The sequence below is a fragment of the Phasianus colchicus genome, chromosome 5 (assembly GCF_987193195.1).
Source record: "Phasianus colchicus chromosome 5, bPhaCol1.hap1.1, whole genome shotgun sequence".
Classification (NCBI taxonomy): Eukaryota; Metazoa; Chordata; class Aves; order Galliformes; family Phasianidae; genus Phasianus; species Phasianus colchicus.
In genome coordinates, this window is record NC_143440.1 from 44782727 (window position 1) to 44802643 (window position 19917).

At 46.4% G+C, this 19917-nt stretch overlaps 1 protein-coding gene across 7 annotated transcripts in view; it reads right to left on the bottom strand.

Moving 5' to 3' along the window:
• Positions 1-19917, bottom strand: part of FOXN3 (forkhead box N3) — a 228412-nt gene that overhangs the window by 182328 nt on the left and 26167 nt on the right. The window contains exon 1 of one of the 7 annotated variants that reach the window (XM_031593110.2): positions 1023-1135. The exons of the other annotated variants lie outside the window; for them this stretch is intronic. The gene's annotated coding sequence lies outside the window, so the exon portion shown is untranslated. Of the gene's footprint in view, positions 1-1022; positions 1136-19917 lie in introns of those variants that run through there. 7 annotated transcript variants of the gene reach the window in all.

The following is a 19917-nucleotide window of genomic DNA, read 5'->3' on the forward strand; positions in this document are numbered from 1 at the left end:
GGAACGGCAACAGAAGCCACCGCGTTCTGCGGGCATTTCTGATGATATGCACACTTTTTTCTTTCTTTCTTCTTCTTCTTTTTTTTTTTTTTTTTTTTTAAATAAATGGGGGGAGTCTTCTCAGTTTCCATGACAACACTGTCTCCACTTGTCTGTTATTAGATACCATCCGCTTCCCGTGTCTAAATTTTTGAGCCAATCAGCGCAGTGTTTATAGCTCTCGCAGCTCCCGGGACGGCCCCCCCGAACACGAGGGCCGCTCGGGGGCGCGGGACGGGGTCACACCTCCGGGGCCGCCGTTCCGCGCTCACCGCCCGCAAGGAGCGCGCTGCGGGAAGCCGGCGCCCCGCCGCCCCGTTCAGCGCGCCCAGAGAGACGGGGCGACTGTTTATTACCGCACGACCTCGTTTCGCTCGTGTTTGTTTAGGGTTCGCCCCGAGGCACGGCGCCCCGGAAAGCCGCGGGCCGGCAGCGCAACGCCGCTGGGACGGCCGTGCCGCCACCGCGGAAGTTTGGGGGAGAGCGGCGCCGCGCGGCACGGGCTCACCGCTGCGAGCGTACACCCAACTGCAGCCGTGGGGTTACGGGAAACCCCTCCCCGGGCGGCGGTGACGCGCGCGCACTCTTTGAAGGCACGAACTCGAAGCAACTCCCGCCGGGTCGGAAGCGGCCCCGCGGAGAGCCGAGCACGGGCGAAAGGCCGGGCGCGGGCAGCGCCAGCACGCCGTGTCCCCGGCCGGGCCGCCCCGGCGGCGCCCTTCACCGCGCGCGGACGGCGGGAGGCGCGAGCGCCCCGGGCTGTGCCCCCGCCACCACGGGACCGGGACCCGACCCCGGCAGAGCCCGCGCGGCGCGCCACGCAGCCCCACGGAGCACGGCGCGGCGGAACCCCGCGGGGCAGCCCCGATAACTCGCGGCGGCCCCAGAAGTTTGGCCGTGGCTCGTCGTCGCCGCCGCCCTGTCCCGGGGTTCGCCGGCAGCCCCTCGCCGCCGGGACGCCGCGCGAAGCCGCCGACCCTTACCTCCTCCTTCTCCTCCTCCTCCTGGCAGCCGCCCCTCGCTCCGCCGCCGCGGGGTGGGCTGGCTGCTCCCCGCGGCCGCCCCGCTCCGCGCCCCGCGGCGGGAGGCACCGCAGCCCGCGCCGCCGCCTGCCGGCCCCGCCTGCACTGCCTCCTCCTCCCGCCGCCGGCGGCGTCGCGCCCCGCCGGGCCCTAGCGCCGCCCGCCCGCCCGCCCCGCCCAGCTCTGCTCCCCGCCCTGCTGCCGCCCGCTCCGTGTCCAGGTGGGGGCCTTTGGGGAATGGTGTCTCCCAGAGATTTGTCTCGAGGTCAGTGCTCTCCATCAATGACAGTGCTCTCCATCAGTGACATGGACAGTGGGATTGAGTGCACGCTCAGCAGGTTTGCTGATGACACCAAGCTGAGCTGACACCATAGAAGGAAGGGATGCCACCCAGAGGGACCTGGACACGTTCAAAAAGTGTGCACACAGGAACTTAATGAGGTTTAATAGGGTCAAGTGCAAGGTGTTGCACTTGGGTCAGGGCAATCCCAGATACGAGCACAGATCAGGATAAGAACTCCTTCAGAGCAGCCATGCTGAGGACTTGTGACTCCTGGCAGATGAAAATCTGGACATGAGCCAGCAGTGTGCGATTGCTGCCCAAAAGGCCAACAGAATCTTGGGCTGCATCAACAGAGGAGTGGCTGCAGGGAGAGGGAGCCTCTGCCCTCTGCTCTGCCCTCATGAGGCCCTATGCGGAGTTCTCTGCCCAGGCCTGGGACCCCCCGGCACAAGAAGGACATGAAGCTGTTGGAGAAGGTCCAAAGGAGGGCAGGAAGATGATCAGAAGGCTGGAGCACCTCACCTGCAAAGACCAGCTGGCCTTGGTCAGCCTGGAGAAGAGAAGGAGGTCTCTGGGGAGACCTTACAGTGGCTTCCCAGTACTATAAGCAGGGGAGAGAGTGACTTGGGCAATAGCTTTAAAGTAAAAGAGGTGAAATTTACATTAGATGTCAGGTGGAAATTCTTTATCCAGAGGGCGGTGAGGTGCTGGCACAGGCTGCCCTGAGAAGCTGCGGATGCCCCATCCCTGGAGGTGTTCAAAGGCAGGTTGGATGGAGCCCTGGGCAGCCTGGTCTGCCAGGGGGTAGCCAGCCCACAGCAGGGGGTGGCAACTGGGTGGGCTCTCAGTTTCCTCCCACCGCAACAGCCTGACTCAGCCAAAGCTGCTTTATGGTTCTGCTCATAAGGAGGCGCAGCACAGCTCAGCCCAGGCCCAAGCTGTGAGCACAAAGGGTGGGGGCAGCTGGAGCTGCTGGCACTGCCACACAGCCGCAGGGAATGGCCAGGCCCGTGCAGGGCATTCAGTCATTCACTGCAGGCTTACCTCGATCCATCCAAGCCTCTCCTGTGACACTGGAGGTGTATGATTGCCGTGGGGCTCATAGAAAGCCCCCCATTACTCTTGGTTTAGTTCTGGCACACACCATGATAATGACCATTAGGGTGGGCCCTGCCCCCCTGCTGCCCATTCCTCATGGGATGGGTGCACTCAGTTTGTCCCAAGGGAACACAAAGCCACAGGGTTCCCAAGGCAGCTGCCTCAGGAACCAGGCTCATGGCCTTGTCTGTCCAAGCCCCTCTCCCAGCCCAGCTCGCATCTGCTGGGGACACTGAGCAGAACTGCCTGGGTTGGCCACAATGCACACAGCCCGGGGACAGTTGGGTGCTTCAGCACAGGTATCAGCACAGCTGAAGCTGGGGCACTGGGCACTATGACAGTAACAGACAGCTCTAAATTGTTTTTAAATAAAAACACGTCTGTCTGCAATCTCTCCACAGGTGGCAATCATAGAATCATTAAGATTAGAACAGACCACTAAGATCATCTAGTATACCCATCAACCCATCACCACCATGCCCACTAAACCGTCTCCCTCAGTGCCACATCTACACGTTTGTACGTATCTACCCTACTAGGGATGGTGATTCCACCAGCTCCCTAGGCAGCCTATTCCAATACCTCACCATTCTTTCTGAGGAGAAATTTTTCCTCATAACCAACCTGAACCTCCCCTGGCACAACTTAAGGCCATTCCCTCTCATCCTGTTGGCATTACCTGGGAGAAGAGGCCGACTCTCACTTCATCACAAACTCCTTTCCGGGAGCTGTAGAAAGCAATAATGTTTCCCTTGAGCCTGCCCTTCCCTGGACTGAACAATGCCAGTTCCCTCAGCCACTCCCCATTAAGACTTGTGCTCCATACTCGTCACAGTTTTGTTGTCCTTTCTCTGGACACACAGATGTCTGTCTTGTAGTGAGGTGCCCAAAACTGAACACAGTACTTGAGGTGCAGCCTCACCAGTGCTGAGACAGAGGTGTACAAATCTCACAGATGCAGTGGCAGCCTCCAGGCACGGCCCAGTGTTGGCCCTGCTCAGGTACTCCCTGAGCCACACAGTTTTTGCAGACACTGCAGGTGCTGTCACCCCTCATAGGTCTGCCCTGCATCAACACTACAAAGGCAGCACTTCTCTGTACGTACCCATGAGCTCTAAGTCAGGTAACTCCTGGTGGAAGCAGTACCAGTGCCTCTCTGCCCTTAGTTAAGGCCACCTGAATGCTCTGTGCTGCAGTCATACCAACTGCAGCAGTCTGAGACCTCAGCCTGAGTTCCTGCGGAGTGCAGACATACGTATGAGTGTTTCCCTGCCTCCAACTGCTCCCAGTGAGACGAGCTTCATTATTCTTTCATTCCTTCCTCCTTCCTCCCACTCATGTATTTGAGGCTTTCTTACGTGCTTTGTAACTTTGCTTCCCACCTCCTCTTCATTTAGAGCCTTCCTAAAGAAAGGAGTGTTTTAGGAGACCCACATTTGCAAGGGAAAAATATTAATAGTGGAAACTTTCTCAGTGCTGTATTTTTCCTCTGTCTCCAAGTGCATCTTGTCTCCTCACATCAGCCTCAGTGATTCTTGCTCTCCCATAGAGAGAGCTGCTTTGTATCTGTATCTGCCAGCTGAAATTAATGAAGATGAAATTCTTACCTCTTTCCAAATGGGGGAGAATTTATGATTTATCCTGCAGAACATTTTTCCATGTCCAAGTTGGCCCATTTTGCCTGATTCCCTTTCACGTTTTATATTAAGCCTTGCTCTCCTAGGGAACTGCAGCCTAGCAGCCCCTGTGCTACTCTAGCTCATGGCCCTGTGGTGCGAGGCCTCTCTCCAACTGAAGGACAAATATCTCTGCAGAGAAGTCCTTCACTATAGGGATCACTGCAGTTCCACAAGGAGAATGGCTGTGCCCACACAGCGGCTGTGGCACTGTAAGGCCTTGTGGTAGCACCATCTCATATTTACCAAGGAGCAAAGCCAGAAGCTGCTGCAGATGGGCACTGTGGTGACGTTACCCATTCCCTTTTTCATCTCCAAAGTTGTTTGCCAGGACTGTGCTGGCTGGGAAGCCTACAGGGTTAGTATCTGCTTCATGGAAGCCAGATGACAAGGAATGTAACTCTGGTAGCAAACTGGTCACTATACAGTGATTGTTCATCCCTTCCAAAATGGTGCTTTACAGCTTTACTGCCGCCCCTTTCTGTTTCTTGTGTTTAGTCTCTTCACTGGAACACACAGATAAAACTAGAAGAGCTTTGAGCAACATCATGTGCTTTCAAGGGTAGGAAGATACCAGCAATTTTTACTCCATTTCTCCGATAGTAGAGAATATTCTCAGATAGTAATTTGCCATTACTATCTGACTGCAAAAACAGACAATTAAAAATATCTCAGTCTACACTTTCAGACACGTTATGACTTTTTGTAGTTTCTTAGTATTTTGGATGCTTGATCTGAGTTCTGTTGAAGATTTCCATAAGACAAACATTCATGTACATTTCAGACGATGTTCCTATTGCCTCCAGGTACACAGAGCCTAGCTCCTGCCAGTACTGTGTCCTGGGCACTGCACCACCAACCTCAGCCAACGCAGTGAAGTTCGAGGGAATGACAGTAATGCCATTCTCTTTGATGTCATGAATAAAAGCTCCTCACATTTCCTGTGAATGGTCAGACAGGCCCTTATGTAACAGAGGGGCACTTAATTATGCACATCTACATGTTCTGAAACAACTTTAATAACAGCATAAGAGCCATTTGAGCAATAGACTTGTTTTTATGAACCAGAAGGATAAAACTCAAGTTCTCTGGTGGACAATGAAAGTAGATTTCTTCCTTATTTTATTTTTGTTAATATCACTCTTAAACTTCGAATTATCTGGCAAGCATTAGGGCTCATTAACTTTGTTTCGGCTTGTACTCTGTGTTAATGGGATGGTATTTTGTAACAAATATGAATCACTTGAAGGCTAAGGCTTAAATGTTTAATAAAAGTCATTAGTAGAATTACGTGCTGGGACTTTTAAAAAAGATGATGGTATTGTTATGGTTGCTGCTGGATCTCAGCTGTCAGTGGTCTTTTTTTCTTCCCCTCTGCCTTCGCCAGGCCTCAAGTTCTCACCTTCCTGCAGGCAGACTGAGGTAGTTTTGCCAAACTTCAGCCAGCCTACCCAGCACAATCACCATGCTCCCACATGGACATGGGAACAGAGGTATTCAGCTCCCTTGTGCAACCCAAATGATGTTTATAAAATAGAAAAGCCATTTAACCACTGAAATAAGGCACAGCAGTTAAAAAAAAAAATATTCCACATCCACTTTATCTTGCAGTCTTGCCAACACATACTGAATTAGATATCTGCAGATCTGAGCACTTTCAGTCCCCTTTGGGTTCTTGCTCTCCAAAGCCTCCCTTTAAATGGTTCACTGTGAATTCTCCAGGGTCTTTCATGCCTTCCTTCACGGGCACCCATGTCCTCCCAGGGAAACCTCTCCTCTGAGCCCAGCAGGAGCCCAGCCAAAATATCACAGCAAAGGGCGCTTGCTTCAGCTCCCCAGTGTTTCCTCCAAACCACATGCCTGGATTCATCTGTTCTCCCCTGGGTACAATTCCTGACAAGCCAGCGATTGAAGTAGCTCAATGTATGCACACAGTAAACATGTCAACACATCACATTCATAAATTATTACAGGCAATGCCAAATCTGCCACAAAGATTTTTCAACTTGAAGCCAGAGAAGAGAATCTTCAGTGGCAGAAATGCTGAAAGAAAAAAATAAGGAGAAAGGCTTCTGTTAACTTCGTGGAACTGGGATCCAAGACAGCACGTGCTTTACTGCCAGAGGGAAGACAACTGATGACTACTCAGCAGTGACCAAGGCAGATTTTAGAATAATGTAAAACTGCAAGAAAACATTCATAAAGCCGCTCTGGTACTGCCAAGCTTTGTCCTGTGTACCTGTCTGAGGGGACTGCTGGGAAGTAGGGTGCTCTGTGATGTACTGTAAAACGACTTCTCTCATTCCTGTTCTTTGATTCAACATCCTGAAGCATGCTCAGCAGTAACAGGCACTATTTTGGGTGCATCCAGTAGGATGCAGTCTTTCTGGCCATTCTAGGTCTAGTCTGAGGCCAAATAATGCCTGCTCCCCTCCACACCCATTTTGGTGCCCATTTCCCACTCTGCTCTCCCATGCTCCCTGTCCCACATCCCCTGTCCTCTAGATTTGCAGGTTCAGCATCTGTGCCTCCAGGTCTGATGCAGCTAAATCACCCCTCATCACCACTAACACTGACCGAATCACCCACATTCAGGGTCTCCCACATAGCTCTTCCACTTTGAAGATGTCTCTCAGGCTTTGTATCTGTACAACGCTTCTCCAAAAAGGAAACCTTAAAGTTCTTATCCCAAATACTTGACACAAGCAACGGGCCTGTGGCACTGAGCAGTGGGTGACCAGAAGCCTGCTGGTTCCTCTGCCAGGACAGGGACCAGGAAGCCTAGCACAGATTTTCTCCTCACCCTGCCCTCACATCCCACAGCCCATGCTCTGCTTTGTTAACCTCACCTGGGCTAACATTAGTAACAGGCTTTCTGGATCACCTCCACTTATTTGTATTTTTGGACTAATATAGCATGAGCTTCACCAAGAGAATCTTTTCTTCTGAAAGCTGAGATCTTTCTGTTTCCAATAAGCACAGCCACTTTATTATTCTACAGTTAGTTCATTATCCCTGAGAAAACAAAAATTTCAAATTTTATCGAGATGATTCAAAGTAGGTGATCAAACTACCCTGAAAAACAGCTTTATGTGCATCTTGTTAAATAGTGCAAGTCATAATAATGCAATTAATTAGGAAACTGAACTTTTCTGCCAGTTTTTTTAGTTTTTTTGTTTTTTTGTTTTTTTTTTTTCTTTGCTTTGCTTAAATATTTATGCTGTGAGAGTAGCCCATCTGGTTTAGATTGTAGGATGAAAATCACAAGACTTACCCACCATCCCCTGACTTGTAATTCTGGGAAAGACTGGAAGTAGTTTGGCAACATAATGTGTTTTCCTGCCTCCTGAAGAAATAAATCTCCAGCTCCAGAGCAGACTGCAGCCAACAACTGGGTAATTTCAAGGCCTAGACCCAAGCTATTTGGGGAGCCAAATCCAGGTTCGGATCTCTGGTAACACAGTGGGTGAGTTCACATTCAAGTTCAGGCTGCCATAAATTAAGTCAGAATAAGCTGTGCTATCTGTATTCAGGCTGAAGTCTGGCTATGTTTGGACATCTGGGTCTGGTCTGGCTGTCCAGGCATTTCCCACTAGAGTCAGGGTATTCACAGCATGGTGCCTCCAGTGGGTCAGTGAATATGAAAGCAAATAATTGCCATGGCTGCAGCTTTTGCAGAATTACAGCTTTTAGTGAGGTTTTAGAGATTTATTGTTTTTAAGGCAATGGAGCAAGTGACACATTCCACACATTCCCAGAGCCTGGGATGTGATCCACTTCCTGCATTAAGAAGTGGCACATCCAGGACAGGAGCATCACAGCATGGATCTTCCTCTGGGTGGATCAGTTTGGAATAATCAAGGGGGTGCAATTTCTTCTCTCTTTTCAGCCAATACATATCTGGATTGATGCTTCCAGGAGCATGCTGCCAATCCATGTCACAAATATCCGTGTCCCTGTGGTGGGGGGTGAACATGTTGGGAATAACAACATTTGTTACCATTTTCCCCTGCCGAGTATAACTCTCAAGAGCAAGTGGGACCATTGTTTAGACTAGACTAGATAACACCATGGTGAAATATTTGAAATAACAGGAATTCTTTACATGTTGCTCTTTCCCACAGAGGAAAATACAAACACTAGAGAAGATGAAAGGTCACAGCCTGTGGCTCCAGCCAGCAGGTGCTAGGACTTCTTCGCCCATGAGATTTTGGCTCTGTAATATATTCTGTCCCTCCTGTAAATGAACCAGCAGAAAGGTTACAAGACTCAGATGTGTGAGACTGAGTCAAAAGACTTCAGAAAGGTTTTGTGCATAGCAGGGCTGTGGCACTTCCAGCAGTACATGGACAGTGGAAGGGGAGCGGTGCCCCCAGCTTACTCCAGCACCCCTACGAGGAGCCAGTGGACTCCTGGGCTGCCCAGCACAGTTGCAGTGACAGCTTGGCCTGATGAGTCCCTACCTAGCGCTCCCCAACAGGGTCAGGACTCTACAAACAGATGCCTCTGTTTAGAAAGTGGCCATAGTACCACTTGTTTCCATTATTATTAGCTAATTAAAATACCCAGATACAGTTCCCCCCTTCCCCTCTAACTCCAGAAATAAACACAGCAGCCCTGGGCAGGCAGGCCTAGCAGTGGGAAGGCTTTGTGCTGGCTATGAGCAGCAGCATCAGGCACCAATTGTTGGAAAAGTCCTCTACCGCTTTCACAGCCTTGTCTAGAGGTATGGTGACACAAAACACTATGGCTCACTACAGGACAAACACCAAAAATAGCAGTTGCTTACAGACAGTGCACTGAAAGCTCTTGATGTGGTGATTGAGCAAGAATCAGGAGCAAAGTTTTTCCACAGGGAGAGAAGCACTTTGCTTTGAAGACAGACCCATTGGCTTTAGCCTAAACAAAGTGGGAACAAGTGGGTGCCACTTCTGGAGGGATTTGCAGATAGCAGAGACACTGCAGCAGAAAGAAGCAATGTGCCCCGACCTCTGGCTTTCAGCACAGGCTCTCCCACCCCCAGAGGTTTGAGCTGGGCCTTCAGCATTAGAGCAGACCCTTCCTATCCCATCCTGGCTGAGCAGATCAGTTCCTGCCCAGACTCCACCAGGATACAGCCTCAGGCCCTGCACTGGCAGCAAAGCATCCCTGTGTCACCTGGCTTCTGCATCTGTCCCCAGGCCCCACAAGAAGCAGCCACAGCAATAAGATGGGGGCACACCCTTGCGAGCAGAAAACAGCTGGGAACAAGGTGCAACAGCAATCCCACCTCCTGCCTGGGTAACAAAACAGAGAGGACATGGGGCCATCATGGAATCATAGAATGCCCCGGGTTGGAAAGTACCACAGTGATCACCTAGTTTCAACCCCCTGCTATGTGCAGGGTTGCCAACCACCAGACCAGGTTGCCCAGAGCCACATCCAGCCTGGCCTTGAATGTCTCCAGGGATGGAGCATACACAACCTCCTTGGGCAATCTGTTTCAGTTTTCACCCTCTGAGTGTAAAACTTCCTCCTAATATCTAACCTAAACCTCCCCTATTTCAGTTTAAGATCATTCCCCCTTGTCCTATTACTATCCACCCTCATAAACAGCCACTCCCCCTCCTGTTTATACGCTCCCTTCAGGTATTGGATAGCCACAATGAGGTCTCCCCAGAGCCTTCTCTTCTCCAAGCTAAAGTATCCCAGTTCCCTCAACCTTTCCTCATAGGAGAGGTGCTCCAGCCCTCTGATCATCTTAGTGGCCCTCCTCTGGACCCTAAGAGCTACACGTCCTTCCTGTACTGGAGACCCCAGGCCAGGATGCAGTACTTCAGAGGGGGCTCACAAGAGCCAAGTAGAGGGGGACAATCACCTCCCTCCCCCTGCTAGCTACCCCTTTTTTAATGCAGCCCAGAACGCAGTTGGCCTTCCAGGCTGCAAATGTGCACTGCTGGCTTACGTCCAGCTTCTCATCCACCAGGATCCCCAAGCCCTTTTCCACAGGGCTGCTCTCAAGGAGATCTTCCCCCAGTTTGTATAAATACCTGGATTGCCCCAACCCAAGTGCAGCACTCTGCACTTGGCTTTATTGAACCTCATTAGGTTTTCGTGGGCCACTTAACCAGCTTGCCCAGGTCCCTCTGGATGGCTTCCCTTCCCTCTAATGTATCAATTGCTTGGTGTCATCTGCAAACTCACTGAGGGTGCACTCAATGCCATTGTCTGTGTCACTGATAACGATGTTAAATAGCACCAGTCCCAAGATCGACCCCTGAGGGACACAGCTTGTGACCAGCCTCCACCCTAACGTAGAACCATTAATGCCATCAAAGGCATCTCCTCAGCAGTACCACCTGCCACTTCCTGGAGACACTAAAGGCAACACAGAATAAAAAACACAATCTCCTGGGAGGTTAAATCAGCATCCATTACTAAATAAAGATAAAGGGAGACAACTTTTTTCAGGAAGCAGCAAGAGTAAGGCTCTTAGATGGAGCAAGCAATCAGAAAGTCTTTCTTGCTTTTGTTTCTTCAAATCAGAAGTGAACCAGATGTATATGAAATATTTTAAAAAGCCTGCATTACTTAACATGCTGCATTATTGAATGATGAAAAACAAGCATTATAACCAATTACACAGTTTCATGAGAAAGGAGGCTGTCTCTCCTCACCGCATTCCCTGCAGAAGAGATCATTGCTCGGTTCCGTTCACTCCCTGAACTGGCACTTGCTCCCCACACAGCAGCATTGACAGCTCCTCCTCCTTTACTCCCTCTGAACCAAACTCCTGGAAGCTGAAGACAGGGCCTTGCTTGCTGCCACATCTCACAGTGCATGGCTGGAGCCACACAAAGATGCAGCTGCATTGCTTCAAAATGAAATCATAACAAAAAGTAATGTATCCCTTCTCTGAAGAACCTTAAAATGATAGATTGTGTAAGCAGTGAATCTGGTCTTGCTTCTGCCCATATTTTGACCTGAGAGACTTTTAAAAAAAAAAAAAAAAGTGGTTTGGAGGTAATCAGGCTGGTTGAACCCTCCCCCCTCCCTCCCAAAACTTCATGCTAGCACTGTTTGCTTCAGCAGTGAGGCAAGGCCACTCTTCTTCAGACATGCTGAGCATAGAGCACTCCCCACGCACTGCCCTCCTCACAGGGAATGGGGCCAGAGCCAGGTGTGATCCACACATGCTGCAGATATGCAGATATTTAAGCAGCAGCAACCTTGAACTTCACAACTTCCAACCAGAGACTGAATACTTTTGAAGCAAAATAAAATACTTAGATTTCCAATACTGCCCACTCCAATAACACCCTGTATCTAAGCGTCTGTGGTTTTTGTGGAGTACAGGGTGGCTACATATTTGCAAATGAATGGGTGAGAAACTCCACATTTGTGAAGATATGAGTGATCACAAGACTGTGATGGCATCACTGAGACCAGTATCTGCTGTCAATCATCTGCCAGCAATAATAAATGATGGGTCTAATTCAACAACATTCACATCTAGCTTTTATCTATATAAAAGTCTCAAAGTAATCTTCCATTGCTCTGCAATGAAACTGGCTATATTTTTTGATGAACTGCGCTTTAAAAATGTGTCTGTACTTGTTATCACCATGCCTCGGTTATGAAAGCCTAATGCCAAAAAAATGAACTTGCTTACTACATTATCAGGACATGCTTGGGTTTTTTCTGCTCTCGCCATCTGCTTGCTTTCATATGCTTTCCATTACTGAGACAGCATATTACACTGCTAGCAGAATTAGTAAGAATAATTTAGCTCCCAAAACAAACATGATAGTAAATACAGTGGGCAACACTCTTCTCTCTCCTTAGGCTGTGCAATGCACTGAAGGCTGTTCTGTGCCACCTGAATGAATCAAATTCCCTTAACCTTAAAGGTCCAGCTATAAGTCCTAACATCTAATTTAAAGAAATAAGGTGTTTTTTTTTTTTCACCATTACAATGATATGCTACACTGTTGAGCTACTTACTGAAGTAGGCACAAACTATTTATGGCTTATTTGCTATACCATGCGTGCAAGATGGATGGAAGGTTCTCCTTAGGCTGGTGTGGCCACTGGGCAAAGATGGCATCAGCAGCATCTTTCTGAGGAGCCATGGCTGTGCTCTGTAGGCAGCCCAGAGACTGGAGCCACAGCCACCTCTCCCTCTTACAAAGAGGGCTTGGACCCAACAGGCTCTGCTGCCTGGCTCCCACATCCAGTCTCCTTAGTGTTGAGCTCAGGGCTTTGGGGGTTCATACTTTAAGGCAGGGAAGAGCCAATGTCAGGGAAAAAAAAAAAATGCTGGGGCTAATAGTCTCCATTGGGGTTTTTATTCTTATCACATTTTTATATGAGAGTATTTTGAGATGAGATCTTTTGAGAGTATAGCCCAATAAAGCACTGCCTTTTGATTACAAAATATAAAACAATGCTACGCAAAAAATACAAGCATGTTAGTAACCAGCAGCGACCTGGCCATTCCTGTTTTTCTTAGAAATGAAGAAAGATTTTTCAGCTGTGTTTTCTTCTCTTGCTCTGCTGGGAAGTCACGCACTTACCTCCTCTGAAAGCTCTTCAGCATCAAGATGATGCTACACCCCTTTGTCTCAATCACTTCCACTAGCATCTCTACAAGGAGATGATTAGTTTGAATAAGAAGAAAACAGCAAAGTGAAGAGGTTAACTCTCACATGGGAAGAGCAACACCGGGGAAGGGCTTGGAGGTGAATCTGAACATCTCCTCTTTATTGCATAATTACAGAGAACAGAGAAGCACCACTTGTCACCGCCTTACACACGCTCCTTTCTGCCACATTGACGAAAGCTTGTTTTCAGGTTATGCCATAAAAGAAAATGAATGGAAGCAGGTTTTATCTCTGAAATGAATTGAGCACATGGCTACTGATTCTCTTCTACCATACAGCACTATTCTGATGGTCTGAATTAAATCACTGCATAACAAAATAAACTGTAGTATATAAACATTAATTAATATTCATAGTAAGTGAACTTCCTCCCAGATTTACTTCTGGTGAATAGCTCTTGGCTCCAGTCCTTGAAAGACAGCACTGAAAGAGCAGAGCTAAAGCTGTTATAAATTATCATTTGTGATGGCAGTGTCATAGACTAGAAGTCTATCAATGTGAATCATCATAAATCAGGAATGAACTTGCACAAGATGTGCCGATGCAATAAACAACAGGCTTCTGCAACTGAAAAGCATGATTGACATCAAGTTCTTGATTCAAGAAAACATTACTTTATAATACGAAAGCTTCTTTTCCACAATATGGCAGCCCTGTACCCTTTTGAATTGGGATGTTAGAAATGCTACTTCCTTGAGCTGGTCAACCTACTTTGCCCTCAGCTGGAAGAGCTGCAAGCAAATGGAGCTTAATAGAAAACTGAAGATATTGATATATTGTTATTGTTTTTAGCAGGCTCACCTTGATTTCCTAACGCAAGGAAAACATCTTGTGTTTATATGGCTAATAGATCTAGGAAACTTGGCTATCTAACATAGCATCTAGTTTACTTGCAGAAGCTGTAATAGACTCTTCTCTGTGACATGGTAAATCATACAGATCGCATAAATACGTAGACCTGAAAATGAGCACTGCTGAGGATCTACCCGCCAACAGACTCCCATTGGAAATCAAATGACCATTTCAACTGTGAACATGGCATAAATCTTTTGTTATTGGGTTGCTTTGTTGTGGTTAGTTGCAAATGAATTTGATTATTACAAAAGGGAAGATAATAACCAGGAAACATTTGAGCTTTGCAAGTTGCAAATACTTCTCCATTGACTTTAAATGTGTCTAAACATATACAAATCAAATCAAGTTAGTGGCATCAGTGCCTTCATTATTCAACATAATTCATCTCATTTTGTGAACAACAAATTAGTTCTTCACATATTTGTCATGATTAGGCTAGGTTTATGAGTGATTCATAGCAGATGGATAGTGGAATACACAATAAAGGATGGGGAAAACCCAAGGAGGTTGCTGTCTCTGCCACGTCTCAGACAGGGAAGATGTGGTGAACATGCTAAGAGCACCAGCTTCATCCAGAGCAGAGGCAACATTAGCATGGCATTTGTAGAACTCAGATATTCCTAACAAAGACCCTGAAATTCCTGTTCCTCAGACAAGACAAACAGGTTTCCAGGGGAAGGTTTCACTGTTTTTTTGGTTTTTTTTTTTTTTTGGTACATTTGAAAAGCAAGCCTTTAAAATTTTTTTAAAAGAATTATTATGGCTGGAATCCTATGGTAAAATTCAGCATGAGAAACCCCATGTAATTAGTGTGAACGTACACACCTCTATTCCCTGCCAGCCTGAGGCAGGAAATAAGGTTAAGAAAAGCTGGAGAAATGGCTACTAAGTCTCCACTAGGGCAGAATAAAGAACTTGAAAGGCATAACAAAAGCACTGTCCTAAAAGCTACTCTATTTACCTGTGCTCTGCAAATCCTTGAGAGGTACATGCTGTTCAGGAAAGATGGAAATAAAGATTATCTTGGCAGATGGATGTTATAACACCACACTGTGATAGGTTATAAAGCAAAGACAAGGCAGTACAGGCTGAAGGCAAATCTGTTCAAGCCAGAATAATTCCAAGGAAGGAATAGTTGGTTCTATTGAACTTTGAGCAACTGGAGAACAGCATCAAGAAAGGCATTAGTTCCATAATGCATTTACAGCAATACCATATCCAATGCCTACACTGTAGAATAAGTGCAGCCAGCGGTATTATGGTTCAGGTGCTCAATGAGAGCATCAGATCTCTTCACCAAGGAGTCAATTCAATGGTTGGACTAGAAGATCGTTTCCAACCTTGCGATTCTATGATTACAGAGAGCTGCATTTAAGACCTGGTTTTGGTGAGCAGAGAATACATCATGCAAGAGCTAATCATAGACAAGAATTCTGCAGCGAGCAAGCATGGGCTGGCTGACCTAAAATTAAATCAAAGACTCAACAAAAATAGATCTGCTACTATTTATTGAACTACCAGGAAACAACTAGTGAAAATAAGTTGACCAAATAACTCAAGGACTTCAATTTAAAAAGGACTTGACATTCAGATCAAAGAAACCTTCACCTAAGTTAGGAGGGCAAAAAAAGAAAACAACACTTCTAGAGAAATACTTCAGATCTAACAGGATGAATAATCACTTCAAAATGGCTATTACTCACAGACAGATCAGACATACCAGGTTGCCAGTGCAGTCCTGAAATATATTGACCTATTTATTCCCGGCAAAAATCTAAGGCACTGCCAAGCTCTGGTTTCCTCTGTCCCACTCCAAGTAGTGGAAATAACCCCACTCACAGTGCCACTACCACCAACGGATGGGGCTCAATGCATGTGGGACATGTTTCTTGCCACAAAACCACATCTCTCAAAATAAAGCCAAATTAGTCACTTAAAGTCCAAGCAATCTGTGCACTTACATGCCATGGAAAGGGAGAAGCATCAGATAGGAAAACTGGCTCAGAGTGCAGAAATACAGTGGAAAATGCTGAAAGTGAAGCATTGCAAAGGAAATTAAAATAACAAATGGCTCCTAATTTATATAAATAAAAGAAGTTTGAGGGGCAAACATGGAACTGATGGGACTGATGTAAAGATCAGAGAGAATCAAATATAAATGGGTACTTCTGTTTTCTGTAATGAGTGATACTGAACTTAATGAAGGATAGACTTATATTTAAAGGATGGATAACGGAAGAGAAATTGAAAGTGCTAGGTGCTTAGATGGGGATGGATGAACCAGCAAGGGATGAACTCCCTCCCAGTTCTGAGCAACCAGGACACTGAATACCACCATAAAAGGGCACAGGCTCCCTGGAGAACAACACAGGTAACAACTACACTAGGAAAATGAAGAGTTGTCCAGGCAGCTGTACATCCTTTTGCCAGGATAATTTTAAAATATATGAGAGGGAAAAAAAATGTCTGAGCTTACCAGAAGTTATCTGCAATTTATCCCCAGAGGGAAAACAACAACAACGAAAATAATAGTTATTTGGACTTTAACAAAGTATTTACAATAGCATAATCGGGTAATTTACTATTTAAATAAGCCTATGCAATTCACAGCACAACTGTGCAGTAGGCAGTGATCAGGCCAGAGCAACAGAACAGCAGGATTTGATGGAAAAGAAAGGACCACACCAACAGAGGTTTCCACACAAGGAGGGACAAAAAGTACTGTTCAGGGACTGCTCTTGTACGACAATTTCATTAGAAGTATATGCAAAAAGAATGTCAAATTGATATTTCTTAATATAAATTTATATTTTAACGTAAGTTTTTTGATGTCACAAATTTAGGAAGTATCACCAGTGCAGCAAGGAGTAGGAATATCAGGCAGGATGACTTTGAAAAACTGAAATAAGCTGTATTTATATGAAACAGCAAAGGCTGGTAACAGAACAGTTGCAGTAAGAAGGAAAGTTGAAAACTAAAGGAAATTAAATCACAGGGTACCCAAAGGCAGAGTGGTTCCTTCTAGAATACGAAGATGTGTACTCAGTGAGCTCAGAAATGTTATTTCTCATCACTGAAAAAGCAGTTGTACCATTTCAGCTACTGAAGGGCACCTCCTGCAGATCTCCAGACTGTTCTGGTAGCAAGCAGCACATGAAGAGAAGCTCTTACTGTGAACATTCCACGTGTGTGCTGTTCCCAGATACAATAAGGTACTGGTATCTGAACAAGGCATTTCATCTCCCTGGATTAAGTGTTACGCCCTCAGCTACTCCAAATTGACAAAGCTCTGCTGAAGCAAGCAGAGCAAAGCTGTAGCAGAGCTACAGTAGGTTGCTAGAGATCTAGCCAAGAATATCTGAAGGAGAGAAAATACATGAAAAAAAATTGCAGCTACTAAGCATGGCTTTGTGCTGCAGCCAGTACTGATGCCCTGAAGACTCTGGTTTACAGAGGGGTCCTGGCACAGGGAAGGGGGTAGCACTTGCCAAAGGAAATACTCTTTCCAGCATTAGCTTCCTTTCTGCTTTGCAGTGCTCCAAAGGTCAACCCTCTGAATTCCCACACCTGTCCCAAGAGACAGCTGAGCTTGAGGCATACAGGTGAGTCCCTCTGGCATTGCAAAGCATATCTGAACACGGGGAAGCTGAAGGCCAGTTATGCAGGTGGAACAATCCCAGCTTGTTTTCTGCTACTTCAGCAGGACCTGAAGTGCTTACATTTTAAAGAGAGTCTATAAATCTAGCTGTACACACATACACATGTATTCATTTAATTTCCACTGTTATGAGCAGCTATATAAAAGCCCACAAGAACTATTTGCCAGACTTCCCCCTCCTTCTTTGCTAGATTATAACAGCTGGTATATGGATTTACATTTTGAGCCTAATACAGTAATTGCAACTTTAATAGTGTATTATCCTTTTCCTCCTGATGGGACCTGGCTAAGAGTGTCACCCTTAAATTAACTGTATAGATACACAGAGATGGATGCTTTATCTAATGGTCACATCATTTCTGGTCTTTAAAAAAAGCTCAGCATAGAAAGGATAGTGCAACTCTAATGAAGTGATAGTAAAGTGTCTTTGTTCCCCTCAATTATTGCAATTTATGACATTTTTACCACCACATCCTTAACATAAGATTCCTGGCTATCAGGAAAAGGGGTTCACCTCCCTGCCCAGGGGAGCAACTCTAGGCAGCCCCAGTGCACACCTGGTGGAGGAAGGAGCATTGAGGAGGAAGCCAGTTTCCAGGGCTAGGAAGTGGTGAAACAGCTTGAGATCTGAACAGATAAAGCAGACCAGCATTTTTCTCTCTACAGCTTTTTTCTTTAGAATTTTCACTGTTACCGACCAACATTTTTTGTCCCTTGTCTTGCCTATATAAACCACCCATATACTTCTCCTATCCAGTCTTGTCTGATTAAAGAATGGACAGTATACTCTGCCAGCAATAATGTCTTCCTAAATGGAAGGAGAGGTGTATTTGGGGTGTACCAGGCTCCTCCCTCCATCCTCAGCTGGGTTTGGGGACACATCTCTCAAACTGCAAGGTTCTGGCTGAGGGCATCAACTATGCAGGCATTTGTGACATTAAGATTAATCTGTCTGACATAAATAGAAACACCTGCGCCACAGCACCAAAAGAAACAAGAGCAAGATTTAAAAGAATATCCCCTGTTGATTACCAAGGATGCATATCAGAGGTAAGTGCTGAGGAGTGCAGAGTGCCTTCACACAAAGATGGGTTGGTACCCTCCATCAAGTCCCCCACCAGAGATAACTCTCCCACAGATGTCCCATTCTTTCATAAGAGGAAGGTGGGAGCAAAGACATACCAAACTCTTTTGCCATCATTCTCCTCGCGTCCTACAGAAGGAAAGTGGATAACCATTTCAAAATGGGAAAACAAAGACAAAGGGGAGCAACCTTGCTTTACATCTTTGTAGCAAGGACTGAGCGAGATTTGAGGCTGGAGCATTACACCATGTCAATATCCCTAGAGATTACACAAGCACTTACCAAAGGGAGTTTGTCACTGCCTAACAAGAAACATATTAAGGGCTCCATAGTCAGTGTCTCCTGTCCCTAGCAGGTATGGGCGCACACAGGAAATCTTTGTGCACACATAAATGAGCAATTTAAGACCTTGAGCAGCAGGGACTCGCCAAACATTTAAAACAAAATCACCTTCCCTTCCACACTGTTTTACACTACTAAAAACACATTCATTTCCTGCAACATAACAGAGCAACTGGTGTAAAAAGAGGTGTTTATCAGAGTCTCTTTGGAAAGCACTCGGAAAATGGAATAAAGACTTCACGCTTTGAGATTACCCCCTCACCAAGATCCCCTCTATTTTTCCCAGAATACTAAGTTTCCTGGACATCACTCATCACTTTGCTTTTAATTAAGCAGTCTGTGTGTCCTGGTTTCAGCAAGGACAGAGTTAATTAGCTACTGGGAAGAAAATTAACTCTATTCCAGCCCAGGCCAGGACACTTCTCTCTGTCTTTCTGCAATTCCCCTTCTTTTTTTTTTTTTTTCCCCCCCTCTCTCCCCACACTTTCTTTGTGAAAACATACCTTTGCTTTCACTTGGAAATAAAGATTGGCCAGATTCAAGCCACTCACCAACAGAATTCCCTTTGGCATACCTGAATCTCACTGTTCAGTTCATTTTGTCTTTCTGGAAAAGGCTACTGTCTTGTCTTTCAACCAGACTTACATTATTTGCTTTCTGAAGGAAGCAAAGTCAAGATCTTACAATTCAGTCTCCTACTGACCTGTATGTGACCTTCAGTCTTTCAGCCAAATATCCTGAACTCCTCTTTTTCTACAGTTTATCATGATTCACTCATTACAATACATCTGCTTCAGTTGGTGGAGTCCTGAGTATTGGAATAAGCTTTGTAGTACAGCTGTAGTACCATTACTAACACCACTGCTTTTTGGCATTACTCAATTGAGAAGATAGAAAAGATCTCTTAACAGAGATCTCCTTTACTACTACACTCAATATAATGAAAGAGGTAAGAACTGAAACTAGGACGAGAAACATTTTCCGAATCTCTATTGCAGGCTGGGAAGTGCTGTCCCATCCCTCTTCCCCCCCTTGACACATGGGTCCATGCCTCTCCCAAGGCCCCCAGTAAGCAGTGACACACCCAGAAAACAAATCTCTCACGGGGTAACACACATGAGGTAATCCTGCCTGCTTCAACACAGTGAGGCAATATCTCCAGTACATCCAGAGGTGGACACAGAACATCAGATGGGAGGAATGAGCAAAATCAGCCAG